At 37.7% G+C, this 22095-nt stretch overlaps 3 protein-coding genes across 3 annotated transcripts in view; 1 reads left to right on the plus strand and 2 right to left on the minus strand.

The window, feature by feature from the left end:
- LOC134674577 (flotillin-2) overlaps positions 1 to 22095 on the minus strand; it is a 352073-nt gene that overhangs the window by 130486 nt on the left and 199492 nt on the right. The gene's annotated exons all lie outside the window — the stretch shown is intronic.
- Positions 1 to 22095, minus strand: part of LOC134674549 (uncharacterized) — a 420725-nt gene that overhangs the window by 48323 nt on the left and 350307 nt on the right. The window lies entirely within an intron of this gene.
- Positions 13168 to 22095, plus strand: part of LOC134674568 (uncharacterized) — a 45509-nt gene continuing 36581 nt past the window's right edge. The window contains exon 1 of the mRNA XM_063532684.1: positions 13168 to 13187. The gene's annotated coding sequence lies outside the window, so the exon portion shown is untranslated. The remainder of the gene's footprint in view (positions 13188 to 22095) is intronic.

Here is a 22095-nt window from a genome sequence, read left to right on the forward strand (position 1 = left end):
AAAATCGTTACATGATTGAATTATGAGTAGATGTCAATCGGCAAATCGGCATGTAAATTATAAAAAAAATTGATTGATGAAGGTTTTTATGGCAGGTCAAAGGGTATCGCTACTGTCGCTTCGACACCGACGATGAGGGATATGTAATAATCAATGTAAATATAGAAAAATTTTGTCGAACCTTGGTATTTTTAGGCAGTGGTTATACTTTTACGTTTTTTTATACAGCTACGGTATAGTACAAGCGGATCCGCCTGATAGTATGCGAACACCGTAGCTTGCGCTTGGTCATCCGAAAGCTTCAATTCTAAAGCTAGCATTATTGCCTATTATCGCTATTATCGCTAGCGTTGTCCTTGCCATTATGTGCATCCCCAAAAGCTCGGGTAATTTCACTAAGTATCGGAAGCTGAAGACGACGCTTCGAATCCGGCCTTGGCCATTAGAGGGCTTGGTCAGTTTGCTTTAAAATATATATATGACATCTAATTCAGTTTATATATGAGTCGCTTAACTTCAAACTCGGGTAAGTCATCTGTCAGATTATGTGATTTGGTATTATCTAAAGGTAAGGTTAGATTACTGAAAGAGTCGAATGGCTTTACTCGAATTCGAAGTTAAGCGACACATATATTTTTTAAATACTTATATTCGTTAAACTAAAAATCACTACTTGTGATGTAAGGACAACTATGTCTATCTTGCAACAAACCAAACCTGATAAGATCCTCTTAATATTCCTCACAACAAACAGTTTGTGGTGTAATGAACATAAAACCGCTTACGGCAGTACTTGTCTAGAAAGGTGTATGTACATTACGGCTACAGTACCCTTACGTCTATATGCAGCAGCGGCATTAGGTAACACCGCACAATACATCTGCTTAGGCTGTGCTTTATCAACTTCTTCGTTTATGGGGTCACATTATGCAACAATAATATAATGAGTACACTTAGTGCGACTCAGTAAAGTTAGAATATGATACAACTTAAAACAAAAATGCAATGTACATACAATACAATACAATACAAATACTCTTTATTGCAGACCTCAATAAAAGAAGACAATACAAAAGAAAACAGAAATACAGGCAGAGGTAAACAACAGGCGGTCTTATCGCTAAAAAGCGATCTCTTCCAGACAACCTTTGGGTAGCGGAAATTAATAAATTTACATATGTCAGTAGGTGTTGCAAATGCAATGAAAGAAACTTATCACTAAATACATCGAAAACAGACAAATACATACATACTTACATGATTTAGCAAAAATTTTTCGTAGTGTTTGAACTTGAACAAAACTATGGCGATATAGGTACTGTAGGGACGCAAAAATCAATTGTTGCAACTAAGTAGGTAAATATTACAATACTCTGAATGATTCAAATTTTTTTCAAATCCCATGTTTCGCATTTCAATAAATAAAATAACATCAAAGTCACACGGTTATCGGGCTTCCTGGATATGTTTCATCATCAACAATTCGTGTAACTAAAATATGGAATATGATTTTGAAAGAGTTGGCAACCTTCGTCAAAATTATTAAATTTGATTGCAAGAAGCTTCACGAAAAATCTACAAGTAGTTATTGTTGCGTGACTTCCGTGGTTTCAGTGCGGCCGATTGAATAAAATAGCACATTACATACCTAGGGAGGTGAATTCGTAAATGCTCCAGCGGGCGCAGCACGGTTCCATTTTTATCGACTATCACTATGCGCGTCCCTTTCGCACTTACATACTTGTTAGAACGTGACAGGCATGGTGACAAGCGATAAAAAGGTGCTACCGTGCTAGGCCGCCTGATCGCAGGTGTTTGTGATGTTGTGATAAAAATGCGATCTGGAGCTTTACGAATTACCGCCCGTGGTTTGTCTAAAGTTTTACGTCTTGCCTTGACCAGGAAGTGAGATTTTTTTCTCGCATATCGGGAAGAAAATCCCACTTACGGGCCTAGGGTGACGTAAAAGTTTATTTGTTACCTATATCACTTTAAAATCTCGCGTTTTGTACACATATTTAATTACACGAACGGGTCAACCGCGATATAATTTCATTATTATTACCTTAAATTCGGTCGAAATTTAAGGTAAAATCAATGTACTTAATTATATCGCGGTAGACCCGTTCGGGCGTTCGTGTAATTATATATTATTTGTTTTCTATCATGCAAAACCTTAAAGTGACGTTTGCCACCTAAAAGTAAAAGGTAATAATTTTGCGCAATTAGTCTAAAACTGGAGGTTCTTAGTTTAACCAGCCGCAAGAATGCAAGAGGAAACATCGCGGTAAGCTCGTCGTACAAATGACGTTCATACATTTCCGACATTGAAAGGTAAGTGGGTATGTAGGTGGGTCAACGGTCACTGCGCACGTTTCATATGTTACTACGTACTCAAGAGTCTGATGGCCTACCGCGATCCACGTTCGACGTGTTGCCTCTCTGTCGCACTTGTAAATTCGTACGTTAGTGTGACAGGGAGGCAACACGTCGAACGTGGTTCGCGGTAGGCCCACTGAACCCGCCGACAATAAGCCGCCTCCATACAATAGAAGTTACGCTCTCATTGTCAAACGGCATGCTGATATAACATGAAACTTGGCATATTTAAGCATTACAGTAACATATATCGATTCTAAAAATTGTAATAGATATTAATAATCGGCCAAGAGCAATTCGGGCCATGCTCAGTGTAGGGTTTCGTAGTTACCAATTGTGACGGTCAAGAACTCGGAGTAATTAACAACGGAGACGCCATGTCTAAAATTTTCGGTACAAAATAGTCTGCCGTTTTTTGCGGGGGAGGGGCACATCAAATGTATAGGTACGTCATGTCAGATAAACGTCAGTCCATACATATGGTTGACCATTGGCCGCCTATTTTCGACAGAGGGGAATGCCTGTTAATGGCGGCTCCATTGTTAATTACTCCGAGGTCAAGAATGACGCTCCCTATAATACCTACTTAAATGTAAATATATTTTTCCTTTTTTTTTAGTTGATCATCGTTGATTTTTTCATTGTGATTGACATCTGTATTTACAATTTATAGACTCCCTATAATACACTACACCCAAACCCTCCTATTCCAGAGATCTAAAGCCTGTATAGGCTGTATATACGAGTGGGAAGTACAATATAGATTACTTGTATAGCCCTTCCGAAGTACCTATGTATATACTCGTATATCTCCTTAAACGACCACACCTTATTAGAGACGGTTATCTTGAAGACAAATTATCTTGTAGTACTAAACTAATGATGCTTTCCTGTTTTCCCTTGCACCACTTGTACAAACACGCCTTATATCCAGACTGCAACTTGTTCCATCCATCATATGCATAGATTGGATAGTCTCATTAGTGTACGTTCTATAATATACTTAAATAATAACGCATACACACTAGCAACATTTGTTCTTTTGTAATTCGCCTGCTCAAAATCTGTTCTATTGCGTATAATTGCGATATCTTTTATTCTTGTCTCAATTGGTGACATTAAATGAGTTTCAATAACTGTTTTCAAAGAGTACTCCTTGCCAGTAAAATAAATAAAATAAAAACAACTAAAAATCTGCAACATGGCGATGGCCATGTTGAATACTCGTAATATGTATAGAATCTTGTCACTTTTAATGTATTCAATTAATCAGGACCGTTAGCCAGGTTTAATGGCAACTGCACTGCCCGGGAATATTCACAGGATAATATATACATTTTTCTTGGGACGGACGTCTGATGTGATCGAAAATCAATAAAAAAAGTACATTAAAAACGCTGTTTCACAATTGATGGAGTTCCGGCATATTGGAGCACGCGTTAAATTTGCTCGTAATGACGGATAATCCTAAATAAGGTCGCTAAATAAATTTCCGGCGCGCGGGTAAACGCTCGAGTTTTACTTTCACCGCGAACGCACCCATGTGCCGCCTCGCGACGACGAATTTTCATCTCAATTCAATAATAAAATTAATAAATCGGTGGCAGTGGAATCATCACAGGCCTTTTTCTCTATTGAAGACGATTTATGCATTGCTGTTTAGACAACGGGTTTGATGACTGTGGAGGCCGATGCGTGAGCGGCACGACCTCCCACATTTTTGGCAGAGAAAGCTCATGCCACCTGAGGTTTCTGTCGCGGTTTGCTTTCTGCGACAGTCCAGACATCACGACAGGGTCCATGAATATCATGATTTTTCTCTGTGCCTGTCTGCTGTTTAGCGCCTCCACACCGACGACAACGATTGCTGTACCATACCAGTGGCGTGACAGTAAACTTATCTACCGTACAAGTTGGAGCTAATTTGGCTTATTTTTTCTAGCTTGAACTATGCAAGCAAATAGGAAATCTAGTTCAATCGTCATGTTAACACTGCAGATAACAAGCTCTTTTTGGAGGCACTAACAGTTTGCTCAATTTGTAAGTCAGATGACGTGTCGAGCCAATATTATATCGAGCCGTAGCTTTTTTTTTTGATAGAGCCAAAAATTGGCTATATTAATTCTGTGAAGTTCGTTCGAGTTCCAACGATTTCACGTAAAATATTGTCATTGCATACTTATAATAAACTTTTAAATAAAATACCCATTTAAAAGATTTTTTTTTCCTAAATTCGCGTTAAGCAGGCGACACTGTAGCATGAGCAACGCCAGCCTGCGCGTACGATACTCATTACGGTTGCGTAATCTTTTGTGAGCTGCATCTTTGGGGCTTGCGTCGCGGACTTAGTCAACTTTATCACGCATTTGTCTGCATTGTGTCTTTATTATCATAAGGTCTGAGGTGCGGAAGTGTATAATCATTAGATTAGAATAGAATAGAATTTGGATTCTTTACCGTAATAATACTCGTACATATTTTCTGTTCTTGGGTGAGGTCTTGGTAGCTCAGATGGCAGAGCAATAGGCTAGCGATCCAGTGTCGTGAGTTCAAGCTTTACCCGAGACAATAAAATATTACACTATTAAATTAATTTTAAGCTTAATAGCATCCTTCGCAGACGTTTCCGCTTGATACAAAAAAATACTAAAATACTTGGTCTAGGAAACATTCGGAAACGAAAAAGAAATACATAATATCTTTCTATGGCGACACAAAACATTAGGTACCTATATACATACAAGATTTACGATATCAAATTAGACATTGAGGTTAGATGCAAGTCCGTTGTACAGTCGACGTCAAAGATATGATTACATTTTGTCACCCTATTACAAAGGAGTAAGGTCTAAAAGTGTAAACATATTTTTGACGTTGACGGTAAGTGGCTGTCTGGTTTGCGTTAATAAACAAGGCAAGCAATTTGCATAAAATAACAATATTTATTTTCACATAAATATCATTTAAGTATGCTAATTTGACGGCGAATGTTACTTATTGCACACCGTTGGTGATTTATTGAAGTTTAAATTAGTTTCTGACAGATGTAAACATATGTATTATTATATTTATTATTACAACAAAGATTTCCCTTTAACTAATTCAAATTCTGCAAGACAACTTAAATAAAAAAATAAGTGAATTTTAGTATTTTTCAAATCTTCAACACGCCACCCATCTTTCCATAAAAAATGTAAACAAATCACACAGTGGTCGATAACATTTCGCAAGCATTATTTATATAAATTACAATATATATAATAATAATTCAGCCTATATATGTCCCACTGCTGGGCACAGGGCTACTCTCATGCGCGACGGCAGAAATGACAATAAAATTTCAAAAAAGTTTGAAGGCTTTTCAAATCGAATCCGCGTCATTGTCGTTGATTGTTCTACGGAATAACCTGACTTACCTGAAATACCACCTACAAACATGCTTGACAACTTGAAACTGTAACTCTACGATAAACGATTACGTTTGAATGCCGCATAACATCAACATAACAATGATACGTAAACAGTCCATAAACAATATTGATGTGGACTTAACATGATCATTGATCACTTATGGACTAGGCATTTTACTTGTGTAACCGTTAAAGAAAATGTGGCTACAATTCGTTTTTTGGCGAGTAATATCATAGGATCATTAGATATTTTGGAAATTTCGATCTTTACTTTTTTAAGGAGGGAAATCACTACTTTACCTACATTGTATTAACTTTAAGAATAGTCTCAATTTGCATTTGAATCCTTTAATACAAACTTTTTTAGTTCACACTTACGTAATCAATTTAAATCAGTTCCTTTAATCGCGTTTTTTTAGCAGTGCTGTATAGCACTGCTAAAAGTTATCCCATTATGTAGCTACCTTGAAACAAAATGTTGACTCTAGATGTAAAATTAAACTAACACTATTCAATATATTGCCCTGTATGTACAAGTAGGAAACCGAACTAAACAACCGTGCAAATCAATTACGGGACACACCAGTAGATTTAAATTCACCGTAAGCCTTAACACATTCACTGTCAAGAACACGTACGTGTTCATTTTGTACTGGAAACGGAGCGGCCGGCACCGAAAGTGTTAATAATGTGCCTAGGTAGGAAATAAAACGCACCGACATTGCTGTCCGGAGCACTTCATTTCCCTGTCTGTCACATCAGCCAGACCAGAATTTCCTGGCGTAGAAATCCGCTCTGTATACTAAAATCTACATGTTCGACTAACGGGCTTGGTTCGCTGTCCCGTTGTGATACGGGAACAAGTATAAGTCATTACACATGAGAGATGTTTAATGTTTATTGTCAGATCCTATCTTTAACGTAGAGGATCCAAATAATGAACGATGACTGCTGATCAATAAACAATGTTTTGTTGTGGTTTTTTTATTTAAATTGAAACATGTTTAGAACACAAACATTCTCAACTACGTCTACGTGCATGAAGTGGAAGAAACATACGGGTAACTTAGTAAAAAATGATATAAGTTACTTACTAATCTTGAGGTTGGAACACGAGCATAGGTAACTGATAATTTTAGATCAACCCATACGAGATCCTTTAATTCGTACGCAAGCGTTTTTTTCCTGAAACTGTAATTATTCAGGAATATATACATCAAAATACAAAGTAAATCATATCATCTATTCCAAGTAAACAGTTCAAAACAAACATTGGAGGACCCTAACATGCCTGTTGCAGTTGACATTAGAAATATAATGGAAATCAATATGAGTATGTATGGAGAAATTGAGTATGAATACGTGATTAGAGTAGGTACTCCGGTGTCTGTTTGTTTTACGAAAGAGGACAGTAAAATTTATTTAGTCGTATGGCATGCACAAAGAAGGACAATCAGAGTATGGCCTTGAGGTCGCTAAGCCAGACAACCAACTCAGGCGTGACTGAGTTCAAATCTTCAGGTGGTCCAGAGTACGAGTGAAGGGGACAGCGTTGGAATATATGGTCAGTGGTCTGCTCTTCCTGCCCGCATTCGCAGAGTGGAGAATCTTTCCAACCCCATTTGTGTGTTAGAGAATTACAGCGACCATGCCCGGTTCTTAGCCTATTTAGGCGACACCAAAGTTTGCGAGGGAGGTCAAACCCTTTTGGTTTTTTTGTCGGGTCGATTAAATGGGCGGCCTGCCCTGTTGTAGCAGGAGGCCATTCCGCTTTCCACCGGTCTGAGATATTGAAGTTGTTCAGAGTCTGGGCAGCAGAACACGGTGGGTTACGGGATTTTAATCGCTGGGGAGTTGGATGGCAGAACTCGTTATGAACTGGCAGCACGGGATTTTTAACGATCTTCTCGGTTTCCCTCTTCAGAGCCTGTAGTCTTCGGAGATGAGGTGGAGCAATATGACTTAATGCCGGTAGCCAGTTGAGTTGTTGCCGGTAGGCGTTGATCGAATGGTGCCAGAAATGTAGCGCATAGTCTCGTTTAGCTTAACGTCTACTTTGTGGGTATGTGTGCTTCCAAGCCAAACCGGAGCGCAATATTCAGCCGCCGAGTAGACAAGCGCAAGGCTTGAGGTGCGTAAACAGTCAGCAGAAGCTCCCCAACTGGTACCGCAAAGTTTGTGTAGAAGATTGTTCCTCGTCGCGATCTTCTGCGAGACATTTGATAGGTGAGTCTTATATGTTAGGGATCTATCCAGAGTGACTCCCAGATATTTCGGACAGGGATTGTACTTTAGGGCTTCACCATTCATGTAGACTGCTGGTTGGTAGTCTGCTAGCTGGTTGTTAAGATGGAAGCAAGACACCTGAGTCTTGCTCGTACTCGGCACAAGTCTCCACGCACTGAAATATGCGGCCATTGCTTTGAGATCCGAGGTCAGAATTTCGCCTCCAGATTCAAAGTCTTTACTCTGAGTCACGAGCGCGATATCATCGGCATATATAAACCTAGAAGAGACTGTACGCGGGAGGTCGGATATGTACAAGTTAAAAAGTATTGGTGCCAAGACAGAGCCCTGAGGGAGACCATTGTTGAGCTTACGTTTCCGGCTCTTCCTGTTGCCCAAGAAAACTTCAAAAACCCTTTCTGTTAGCATATTGGATACGAGGTCGACCACTTCTTTACTTGGTATTACTGCTAGCATCTTGTGGATTAAACCTTCTCTCCAAACTGTGTCATAGGCAGCCGTGAGATCGATGAACACCGCGCTAGACTTGAGACGTTTTTGGAATCCGGCTTCTATGTGGTTGGTGAGTGACAAAACTTGATCAACACAGCTCCTGTTCTTTCGGAAGCCAGCCTGCTCGGGTGGAATTACAGCCTCTATAAAGGGTTCTATCCGTACCAAGATGAGACGTTCTAGAAGTTTAAGCGTACAGCTAAGCAGAGCGATAGGCCTATAGCTTTCGGGAAGGTGTTCGGATTTGCCCGGTTTGAGCACTGCGATCACTTTTGCTATTTTAAACTCCTTTGGTAAGATGTTAGTTGCTAGAATATTTGAAAACAAGGCTGTAAGCCAACTAACTGCAACCGGGCCCATATGCTTCAGGAACTCGTTGAACATATGGTCAGGACCAGCAGCTTTATTGTTTTTAAGTTTATTGATGGCACTGATCACTTCGTCCTTGGTAAATGGTCTAGACAGCTCATGGTTTCGCGGCGAGTTCTGCTTGAGCATCGTGAGTTCTTTTTTGATTTTTTTTGTGAAGACTTTATCACGTTTTGCTCTCGTGAGCTCTACCATTCTGGTCGCTATGACTTTTGGGTCGACTTTAGAGCAGCCTATTTTATTAGGAGTGTGCTTTCCAGTAAGGGTGTTTAGTGTTTTCCACGCCTTTCTGCTGGAACGCTTGAAGTCCATCTCTTCCACGGCAGATTCCCATTTTGCTTTTCGACTCTCGTCCAAGGAGGCAAGAAGTTCAGCGCCCGTAGTAGGGTTTCCTGTTGTTTGAAATTCCTTGTAGAGATCCTCGCTGATAGAATTCCAGCCTGGTACGTAATCCTTTCTATAACCCCTCGGTATGCTGTGTTTTGCTGCTATAAAGATGAACTCGCTGAAATGGCCATAGTTGGGAGTTACTGGGTCTAGTTTGGCAGAGGACAATTGATGGTCCAGTTGTTCTGTAAAGCTGTTCCAATCCGCCCGGCCAAAATTCCATCTTGGTAAGGGCATGGAGTTTTTAAGGGGTATCTTTGCTCCAATCTCCGCCAAGATAGGCCTATGTTGGCTGTTGGGGAAGTTTGAGAGTACTGAGCGGCTGCATGGTAGTGGGCGATCGAGGTGGTCTCTAGAGACAAACAGTAAGTCAGGGTTGTAATCCTTCTTCCACCTAGCGGAATGAAAGGTACCTTTATCTTTGGCGTCGAAGATTAAGTGTACATTGTGAGTGTCCGCCCATTGAGCTAGAAGTTCACCATTTTTGTCTACCTTTGCGTACCGCCAGTTTGTGTGGTGGCTGTTAAAATCCCCGAGGTACACACTTGGATGCGGTTGGATGGGTAGTATTTCCGTAGGCCACGAAGAGGTTGGAGGTTTATAAACGTTAGTGACAAAGATGTTATCTACCCGTATGGCGATGTAGTATGCACTGCCCTTAGCGCTAGCGGTGACAAGCTGTACGTCTGTGATTGTTGACTTGACAAAGGAGGCTATGCCATGTTTCGGATGGTGTATAGCTTTTACTAAAGAGTAACCGGGTAGATTCACCCTTCTCTCGAAATCTTTTTCATCCCTCGTGTGCGTTTCCTGGATATTAACGACATCAATCCCATAGTCTTTTAGTACCTTTGTCAAGTAGTCGCTCTTGGCTAAACTAATTCCTTCAATATTTAGTTGTAGGATGCGTACTGAGGGTCCGACATCCCTTGTCCGAAGGCTCTGAGTAGAGCGCTTCTTGGATGTAAAATCGCATCTGATCGCCTTAGCATTTATCATTCTGATTTCCTCTGATTGCCTTGTTGCCTATAGAAGGCGTTACTCATTTAGCACCACCCAGGAGACACGTGCAGGGTGGGTAGTTACTCGCGTCCGCAGTGACAGTAAAATGAATACGTTTAACCGTGTTTCTAAAATCTCAAGGGATATAGTCCACATAATAAATTGACCGCTTTAACACATTATAGCATCCGCTCGCTCAGCAAATGCAAAGTTGAAATAATATAATATTCTACTAATTATTTATTTCATAACGCGCGATTTTTTCGTATCAGTACTTATATAAAATTGGCCTCCAGGAAATCGTTAACATGCAGGTTACACTGGTAACGCAGGTAACATCTGAAACATATCTTTGTAAAATCTAGAGCTGTGGAAGACCCAAGATTCTTCACAAATTAAAGTACGAATGGCAGTGTAGAATAGAATAGAGTAGATTTTATACGTAAGCACACAGACAATAGACAAACACACAAAGAACACAGTGAAAATAAAGTGTCCCGAAATGGCCCCATCTCAGCATGTTGCGGGCGACGTCCATCTAGCGCTGATCTTCCGAACAGACCATCAAGTGAGAAATAATCACGGAAAGTAACAGACAAAAATAAGAAACATAAAGTAAAAGAAAGAACTAGAGACGTCACATCTAGTGAATAGAACGCATATATTATGGAAATGCTCGTTGTCCAACATCGTCGACCATCGCCCCGTTCCAAGAGATGAACACAATCAATAAAACAATTATATTTGTTTGATGAAGATTGCGACATTACACGCACGCTCCACAGTACCATGAATTAATTCTAAGACTACGACTACGACTCTAGGTTACGACTTTAGTCATTGTACTCATTGTACAATTTATGGATACAATACACGACTTTAATATTCAGAATTTTTAAGTTCCACTTTAAAGAACTAAATTGCGTTGTCGAGATATTTTACCTAATGTCGTTTATAAACTTTTAATCATTTATTCTAGCCGGTAACAGCCATACGTTCCTGAAAACAAACTTCGCCACATATTCAATATGGGTGCAAGTGTTTCAAGAAAGCAATGTTAACTGTATGGTTATCCTTTAAATTTTGTACGTATTTATATCCTTTATCTTTCTGGTACCTGTTGTACATTTTGCTGCATTTGTCACCCTCTTTTTACTCCTCTCATCTACTCAAAGGTTATCAGGAAGAGATCCCTCAAAGGGATAAGTTCGCCTTTGTACTGCTTACTAATTTTATGTTTATTTTAATACATCTTTTGTACAATAAAGAGTTTACTTCTACTACTAACACTAAACAGCACTCGCTCGCGAGTGCCTAATGTCAATATAATCTATTTCCAACAAATCTGTACAAATTACAACCGTGAACGAATTGCACGTCTCACGCAATGAATCACTTTTCGCGATGCAAATCTGTTTTATGACCGTACGCACCTGATCAGAATCTGCAGAATTGCTTCGCTTTCTATCTACAGGCGAATGTATTTCTGGTTAGGGGGGCTAGCCAAGATGACAATCGTTGACAAGAAACGCCATGTTGTTCGATCAATCGGAAACTGAAATAATATACGGAAATACTCACGTGCCTACTTTTCATAGCATCTGTCATCCGGATACATTTTCTCTTTACGTTTGACTTTCATCGATGTATAATGAACAATTGTTTATATTTTTTGCTATTATTCCAAATAGTCATCAAATCGCCTATTTTGTTTTTTACTTGGATATTGATTTAATTTAATATGAATACAATAAAAATATTGCTGCAGCACCTACATATATACTGTCGGCTAAAGTTGTAAACCTCTTATTTCCTCCAAAGGATATATATACGTATACACGTACATGTATACGTATATTAGGCACGCATGGTTTAAAATATAATACACACAAATGAATACGAGTAGCATACCAAGTAAAAAAAAAATTAAATGCATCCTCGTACAGACATCATAATTGTAACAATAATGAGGTGTTAATTGCTTCATAATTATGAAAATAATTATCATACACTTTCAGTCAAATTAGTCGGCATAATAATTGATGAAAAGTAACTCCTAGCGTATTAGCCAGACGCTTCCAGCGTCAGCGTCGAGCGAATTCGTTCGGAGCTATTTTTTCGTGGCCGAGGCATAACAAGTATGATCGCTGAAAAAGATGTCGACGGTGATGTAATAACCTAATAACGAATAGGTATAAGTTCTTTATGAATAATATAAGTAGGTACCTACATTCAGGTAGGCTTACCAAAAGAAGGCCTTGGACTAGCATTTATTTAATTAACAAATTGAAGAACGAGGTAAGAAGTCTAGATTCTGAACCAGTTGCTAAGTTATGTTTAATATATTAATTTGATTTTTCATTTCATAACGAAATGAGCTAAATAAATTCATGGAGTTTAAATTAAAAGGAAGAAAAACAGTTAAATTGCCACAGGTAAATAAAAAAAATCAATCAAAAGAAATAGACAGATCGTAAGTAAGTACGTACCCTACTGAATGGGCAAAATAAGTTACATCAGATGCAAACACTGGGAGATAAGCTAAATTGTCTTATAAATACAAGCCGATCGAAATCCAATTTAATTCGTTACTTCTGAAGAATAAAATTTTGTACTTGCTAGTAATGTTAATCTAAGTCTTATTTCACATTGTAAAATGTTATCTGCATTTCGCAATTCGAAAAGGTTAGTCGCATACGCATGCACTTCCAGCATCAAGGGTTGGTAGTAGGAGAGACGGCGACTGCGCGCACGCAGTGGAGCGCCAGCGCGAGCGCCGACGCGTCGCCGCGCGTATTACTTACTCTCGATTTCCGCAGGTGAAAATATGTGCATGCGTTGAATTTGTTAACAAACAAACATACACTGTTCTTAAGGATTGATCTGAGCTTGATTTTACTGGTGAGTATCTTTAGTACTATATAAGTGTAGAAATATTATCTGTGTAAAAGAAGTTTAAAGAATCTTTGAATTGACAATTTCTCTTGTGATTTTTAAATAGGTGCGACTTTTGTTTATATTCATTAAAAAAATGTTAAGTAAATTATTATATTAAAGACTAACTTAGTGATTTTTTTTAGGGTTCCGTACCCAAAGGGTAAAAAGGGACCCTATTACTAAGACTTCGCTGTCCGTCCGTCTGTCACTAGGCTGTATCTCACGAACCGTGATAGCTAGACAGTTGAAATTTTCACAGATGATGTATTTCTGTTGCCGCTATAACAACAAATACTAAAAACAGAATAAGATAAAGATTTAAATGGGGCTCCCATACAACAAACGTGATTTTTGACCAAAGTTAAGCAACGTCGGGCGTGGTCAGTACTTGGATGGGTGACTGTTTTTTTTTTTTGCTTTTTTCCGTTTTTTTTGCATTATGGTACGGAACCCTTCGTGCGCGAGTCCGACTCGCACTTGCCCGGTTTTTGTAGTGTGGTGATAGATTTGAGATAGGGAAATACGGTGATGTATGACATAAAAAGCATCTTAAAGGTAGGAAAATGCTAACTATTGGGTTTATTTTACACCAAAATTTGTATTAAATTCAACAAATCTTCATTTTTTGCCCTCTACCTCTTTGAAAACAATTTACAACTAAACTACATTTCAAGACATATTAGCTATATTTAATGGTATTGTAAAATTATATAATCACTGATATGAATTTCTATGCCGAATTGACTACTTTAGACTTGAATATTAATTAGATTGATTCAGTTTCTCTACTAGAAATATCCATTTCTAGGGATCCACAGCAAAATCTAGTAAAATATTAACCATTTTACCTATTCATTTTTTTTTTCAACAAAAATTTATTACATTAAAACCTTTTACCTATTAATTGTTAATAAACACACGTAAACTTAAGTTAAGACATCCTTTGGTCCAACGGAATGGGATGGAATCCAATTAAAAGGAAACATTTAAATATTAATCGTAATAATATTTGGACAGTAGGTATGGTGAAATAGAAAATTATGTTAATTTCGCATATTAAGTAACCCCAGAATACACAGCCGTAATCATATATTGAATGTGCCACTTATGTTTTGTCTATTCATATCCACAAATTACATATAGGAGTAGTTTTATAGGTTACTGTTTTTTTTAAATAACTTAAAACGAATTCATTTATTCAGTACCTAAATAATGTTCTAGGAATGCAATACCTATTGTAGAAACTTCCAGAAAGAAAAGAAAAAAAACATTAAATTTAATTACTTTCAATTTAGTTCAACATTAAGTTAAATTTAGGCCACTCTGTGATTTAGGGATACGCGTAAATGGGTCGTAGTAAGTATTCCATAAGGTGTAGAAGATCGGACGTTGAAATAAGTTTAGATGGACACTAGACAGACCCAGATCTGTGTAGATAAAAGTAACACAATGGGAAAAATTCATTAACAAACAAGAGCGGTTAAGTTTCGAAAGACGAACTCCATCATCTGATCGTCACGCCCGCGCTTTACAATGATACGCTACACATTTAACACTTATAGCAATGGCCAATTAAAATTAATGTTATTTAATAACTAGGTACACTGAACGCACTCGACTAAGCATAGCGTACTTCCTGATTACGAAGATTACGCCGCCGAGGCGAATAATCGCAGTGGCGTTTCTTAAACTCATGTGTGCTCAATGCCTTTGTATTCTGGGTTAAGTGGACGCATAATAGACAGCAGCCCAGGGCACGGTAGACCCGTGTAATGACGGCATTGCGGTTACCGCGGTATATAACCCCATTACCAAAGATACACTTTCGTTGACATAAATTCATCACATAATGCATAAGCGTCAGAATGCGAACGTGTATGCATCTGATGTCGGTCATAATAGTTCCAGTAACATTTGGGTTACTTGGCCCAAACAATGGCATAGGTATTATGCGTTCTGTTGTAAACTATACACCGACAATGCAAAACGGTTACATAACTGGTACAGTCGGTTCCCAAACCAATTACTATGGCAACTTGGGTACCCTCAGCATCTATGCAGAATATGAGGCATTGTACAGAAAATTCAAAAATGAAACATTAAAGTTGTGTACAAGCGTATTATATTTGTAAACTATCAGGGACGATATATAAAATTTTGTCATAAATTGTTGCTACATTAAATTCGAAATACATTAAATTTGTACATCAAGCAAGTATAGGTATATAGATTTGTGGGTAATTCGTGTATGAAGTTTCGCAACTTTAGCGGATTCTTTTAAGTATGTCATCAATATTTTCCGCGTCATCATACTTACCAATCATATTACCGTGAAGCGATAATCGTCTTGTAAACGTAACAAGAACGTATTCTTGCTCGTCGAGGTTAATAAAGTCAGCATTACAATCACCGGCTGCTAAGTATTTCGTTCAAGAAAGGAAAAAATTGCATTGAAAATGCACTGTATCTATCGGTTTTCCAATTTATTTTGCGTAAAACTGCGTTTAGATATTTTAGATCTTAACATGGTCTGAAACCATAGAGACATATTTACCTACTTTATGCTAGTTCTATAGTATAGTAGCTAGATATACTATCCTGTCCTAAGACCAATAGAGGCAAATAGTTATCCTATCCAATTATCCATAGTTTGCGGTGAACGTTTAGGTACCATCTGATGAGAAATATGTGCAAATATGATAAAGATTGTTCATCACTTGCATGCTTCTGTTTTATCTCCTTGTAATAAAAAAAAATAAGTGATTAATATGAAATTACTGTTGCAGGCGCATTATGAATGGTTTTATCCCAGTGATACAATAGGTGACACTTTTTATTACCGCGCGATAGAAAGAGACACTGTCGTTATCACGCTGTCACGTAGACAAATAATACGATCATCAATTTACTGGAGTTAGTAATTTAAGTATATCCTAATTGTTCCTAGTTGTAGTGAAAAATCTCTCAATATGACAACATTACGAACGTTACACAGAATGGCAACAAGGCTTGAAAATTATGATATTCCATTAATCTTTATTAACCGAGTTGTGCAATGCGCGTAACACCGGTGTGTACTTTTACATGCACTCGGATGGTTAACCAGTTATATCCATATTCAAATTTAATAATTGAATATACCTACATAATACGTATAACTTAATAGTAATACATGTAATACCCATTAATACACTTGTAACGGGAAATACAGTATCATGAATAAGCCAAAGTAATAAGTTATCGTTATATTGTCATCTGTATACAAAATTAAACAGATAAGTTGTAAGTCTTTTTTAAAGTTATTGTTAGTAATAGGGATGTCCTGTTTTTGTTAACAATAACGGATTATATACCTTCTACTACTACCTACGAATTATTATGAGATATAGGTACTATTATCAATCGATTCTCAAACATAAGATGAAAGTTTTAGAACCCATAATATTTGTAGCGCTAAGGTAAATATTTTGTTAAAATCTCACGCAAAATTCAAAATGGTGCCCATTCACCCCAGTTGACGGTATCTTAAGCGTTGGGTTTAAAATGTGACTGAATATTAATATTGCGAGATGACATAGACTACTTTCGAGATTACATAAAATGATATAATTAGAGGCGACCACGAAATTAGATCTCAATAATAATCGGAGCGGCGCCGGCGCCTAAACATATCTATGATAACTGACTGACTGCTGGGAGGACATTGCATTACAAAGATCGGAATGGCGTTCTAGTGTTCATAAGAAAGTAGATCAATTTGAGCAGCAGCGTCTGGAAGACCTAGATGCCGTCATATCCACAAGACGCGACACATACACCCGCAACTCGACTGGACAACTCCATTGCGCATTTGACAGTTTGGTTTTGCGAGCCACATTAGGACAATTCATAATCCGGATAAGAATTGTTGATGGGGTCGCCGTAACCGGATATGGCAAGGAAGGAAGAGAGAGAGATCTAAGGTAACTTATAATTATACATACACAGCTATATATTTGTATATAATGAAATGCTGCTCCCGTTACATTTACGACGGGATAAGTCTATAGTTATGAATCTCACAACCAATAATCAATGGAACCGCTACGCGTATTGCATCGGTTCTCAGCGAGATTATACGACGCACAATAGGAAAGTGTTCGCAGGCTCTTGGACCATTACTGTTAAATTTAAATAACATTGCCGCTTATTCAATACAATTCTCAGGCGGCTGACATAACTGTAAGTAACGAAGTTACTGCTTCGCAGGAACTGCATGCTCCCTGCGTGCTATCATTTTCAAACCATTCGCTTTAACTCTGTTGTTTAATTATTCCTGCTGAAACGAACAGTGATTTTTTTTCTAACGCTAAACCTCTTCGGTTTATTTATCTTATGTAACTAAATAATTAGTAACAGAAGTTTTGGTATGAATTATGCAAATTAATTACGCGTGTCTTTAGACAGTAATATTCGTCGGATTCAATAAAATTGATCAAATCGATACGTATAAAAGTTAATTAAAATGAATAATGCATACCTTAGTCTCTATTTTAAAAAGGGATTAGGGAGGACTTCCGCATCTATAAATTATAGAATTTATAACAAGTCAAACACAATCATCACGTTATTATTAAATCTAAAAAACTGATTAACGTAAATATACATTTTAATAATTAATAGCTAATTAGACTTATTACGCTTTAAATATTATTTGAATAGCAATTGGAACGATTTGCATAATAATCGTTCGTTCTAAAGTTTGAGAAATGGATTATTAAGATGCAATGAAATCAAAGCAATTTTTTAGGTGAGTAAGACTATGACAATACTCTGTTTTGACTTCTATAACTAAACTAAAAAAAATATAGATAGACAGCCCTATAGCATATCATTGATATAATATGCTAGGGCTGCCTTTGGACCAATAACTGGTCCTCAAAGAGATGGAACATACGAAATGTACTTACGAATGGTATAACAAAATATGATATCCTTCGCTGGATGTGCCGCGAGATGAACATCATCATAAAATAAAGGGACCCACTGATTAACAGTCCGCCGGACGGTATCGGCCTGTCAGTTAGAACAAAATTTTGACAGTTTCGAACAACTGACATGCCGATACCGTCCGGCGGACTGTTAATCAGTGGGCCCCTTAAAAGTTCTTGTAAGTAAGCAAGAATTGTAACTGGCTATAACACAATACCACAGAATAAATAATAGTACTAGGTACAGAAGACTCACTCTCTAACAAAACGCGTCTGTCACGATCAGCACAGATATGGCCGCTAGGCGGCGACAGCGCCACGCGCGGCTTATGGAAAACCCCAAAATTGAGGTCGAATGGATGTACTTTTAGCTACCTGTAGCAATGCGACAAAATCGCGGAGTGAGCCACGCCTGACAATACCTATATATTATAGATTTCCTGCAAAATACCACAATTAAATATTCAATTATTCAGTTGCAACATTGCATTCGCAGTTAAGTAAGCGCACTTCGCACTTAAAATGCATTATATGTATTACTTAAATAGTAGGCACGAAAGTAACGAATAGACCCATATTAGTATCTATGCGAAAACAGCTCTTATTTATATGTAATTACATGCCAAGGTTAAAATGAATAATGTTATCTTATACAAATCTAGGCACACCTAAATGATATAACAGAAATATTTTCTAATTCTCAAAAAATAAGAGGCAACGTGACTTTCACTAAAACGCGTAAGTTTTAATGAGCTCAGGTAATTAGCGATTTTATAATCTAATTTATAGAAGTATAAATAATACTTCAGGCACAACCAAGTCATAACCAGATTTACACGCCACACAACTTTAGACTTAAAAAAAAGGAATTCGTATTCGTACTGAATTTCATCTACTCACTGTTCTGCCTTTTTCTTTAGGGTGATCTATAAAGGTTTACTACTGAAAAGATTACAACTGGTAGTATATCACCCGAAGATTTTAATCCATTTTTAATCACATTTCTAGTCAATAGGTATAAAAAAAACCGGGCAAGTGCGAGTCGGACTCGCGCGCGAAGGGTTCCGTACCATAATGCAAAAAAAAAACAAAAAAAGCAAAAAAGAAAACGGTCACCCATCCAAGTACTGACCACTCCCGACGTTTAGGCCAAGAAATAAGAAGTTATAGAGGGAAATGCTAGGAACACAATTTTTGACTCCGTAACTTTGTTTGGACTAGTTAGGAGGTGAACATATCAAAAGTCCCCGGCCGTAGCCCCGGTGCTGGGGGGGAGAGGGGGGAAAGAAGGTCTCATTTTTCGGTTTTTCACTAATATCTTGGAAACTTTGCGTCTTAGCGGCATGACTACTGAGACAAACCAAAAGCTGATAAAAGGAGAATGGGCACTTTAGTATGGGCAGTGTCCCATGGATGTATACTGATGAGATATATTTCGTTTTAAAGCTCTTAATCGTAGTATCATTTTATTGTATGGCACCAACCTTAGACAACTTGCAGGGACCGAGCTATATACAAAAAAAAGTTGCGCACATAAGCAGTTATTTTTCATAATACGCTTTATATAATAAGTTGTGATGTCGTGAATTCTTAGTTCTCAGTGATATTTTAGAGCGTTTAAATGCGACTATGTGGATACAGCATTTGCCGCTTATTTGGTTCTTCTATTGCACGCAAGATGTCAGTACTAGAGAGGATTTGAAAATACATACGTAAGTTGTTTAGTGCGACTTGATTATATACGAAAATATAAGTTTTATACCCGTAATTATTTACGAAATCCAATAACTTTATATTACAGTCATGCGAAGTGATGTAAATAGTTAGAAAAGGAACCCTAGATGAGTGACATTTTTTAGTTCCAACTTACGCCGCAGTGCATGATCAAAATAATTAATAGTATATTCCCTGGATACTTTCGGCCTATGGTGTCCTATAATAAATTAATGCTAAAGTTAACACCTTCCAAATAATATATGTTTCATTTATGTATAACAATTGTAAAAATGCCTATTCTGCTACAAAAGCTCCATCTAGTGTCAGGTAGAACAATCAAAGCGGCATTTACCACAATGAATTAATTAATAAACTAGTTATATCTCCGCCCCTGCAAGCATTTAAGTGTAAGTCTACGTTTCTAAAAATACCTTATAAAAATGGCTTTTAATTGTTATATATGGCTTGTGTATACAAGCAAGCTTAAGTGTTTAATTACAGTTTTTTTAATTCAAGCATAACTTTTATCAATTAATTCCAGCCCTTTACGTACTTAAACGTAGGTATTGGTACACAGTAGTGTACCATTTCTCATGGTCTTTCATATAAAACACCTAACAACTAGCTACATAAGAAGTATACTCCAAAAAACCAGTTTATATGCGTCACACTTTTTTTTAAATAGCTCAGTCCCTGCACGTTATCCAAAGTTGGTGTCATACAACAAATTAATGCTATGTGTAAGCCCTTTCAAAAGAGGTATGTCTCAATAGTATACATCCATGGGACAAATTGCCCATTCTCCTTTGTTACAAGTTTTATTCAGTAAAGTTTTTCGATATCTTGAATAGTTTTTGAGATATCCGCTCTTGAAAGTTTTTTTTTTTTTTTTTTATGAATGGGCTTACTCATGGCCACAGACTAGCCGAGGCGTAGACGTGGCCTACGATGGAGCGAGCTCGCCCAGAAGGTGCCTGTTCACTCTTGATTTGAAGGTTGCCGGGTTATAAGAACAATCAATCAATCAATCAATCAATCAATCAATCAATGTCAATGTGATACCATAAATGAATTCAGCACCCCCGATTTATACGAAAATGATACCAAACATGGCCTAACAGCATCACTGATGTAGATATCAAGATAAAATTAAAATCCCTAAATAAACTTTCAAGAGCGGGTATCTCAAAAACTATTCAAGATATCGAAAAACTTGACTAGATAAAACTTGTAACTAATTTTATGAGCTTTCGGTTTGTCTTAGTAGTCATGTCGCTAAGATGCAAAGTTTCCAAGATATCAATGAAAAACCGAAAAATTCGACCTTCTTACCCCCCTATACCCCGCAGCACCGGGGCTACAGCCGGGGACTTTTGATATGTTCACCTCCTAACTAGTCTAAACAAAGTTACGGAGTCAAAAATTGTGTTCCTAACATTTCCCTCTACAACGTTTTTTGAGCATTCATTTACTGACCTAGTTGCTTAACTTTGGTCAAAAATCACGTTTGTTGTATGGGAGCCCCATTTAAATCTTTATTTTACTCTGTTTTTAGTATTTGTTGTTATAGCGGCAACAGAAATACATCATCTGTGAAAATTTCAACTGTCTAGCTAACACGGTTCGTGAGATACAGCCTGGTGACAGACGGACGGACGGACGGACGGACGGACGGACAGCGAAGTCTTAGTAATAGGGTCCCGTTTTACCCTTTGGGTACGGAACCCTAATTACGACCACTGAGATAACGTGACTGGCTATGAAAATTGGCAATTGAAGAGACCGCAGGCGTGCAGGCAATTTATTTACAATTTCGCTAAAATATGTATCAATTTTCCTCCTTATTACAATCAAATAGGGTACAAGAGTGTAGATATATTTTTGACGTCGGCTTTACGAGTATGTATAACCGACTGGCGCAAACAACTCGACAAATTAACTTTCAATACCAAATTGAGCGTAATTGAATATGACACGATATGCGTAACATTGTACAGAAAGCTCCAAAAATATCTACTCTGCGAACGTACTTAAGGGGTTGTGCACAAATCACGCGAGGTGTTTTCGGCTACTTTTTGACCCCCCCTCCCCCTTGGTGATATTTGGAGAGGTTTTTGGCTATCCCCCTCCCCCCACATAACCTCACGTGTATTTTTTTGAAATTATTTAATTCGACCTAATTTTAA

Source organism: Cydia fagiglandana, chromosome 20, assembly GCF_963556715.1.
Source record: "Cydia fagiglandana chromosome 20, ilCydFagi1.1, whole genome shotgun sequence".
In the NCBI taxonomy this organism is placed as follows: Eukaryota; Metazoa; Arthropoda; class Insecta; order Lepidoptera; family Tortricidae; genus Cydia; species Cydia fagiglandana.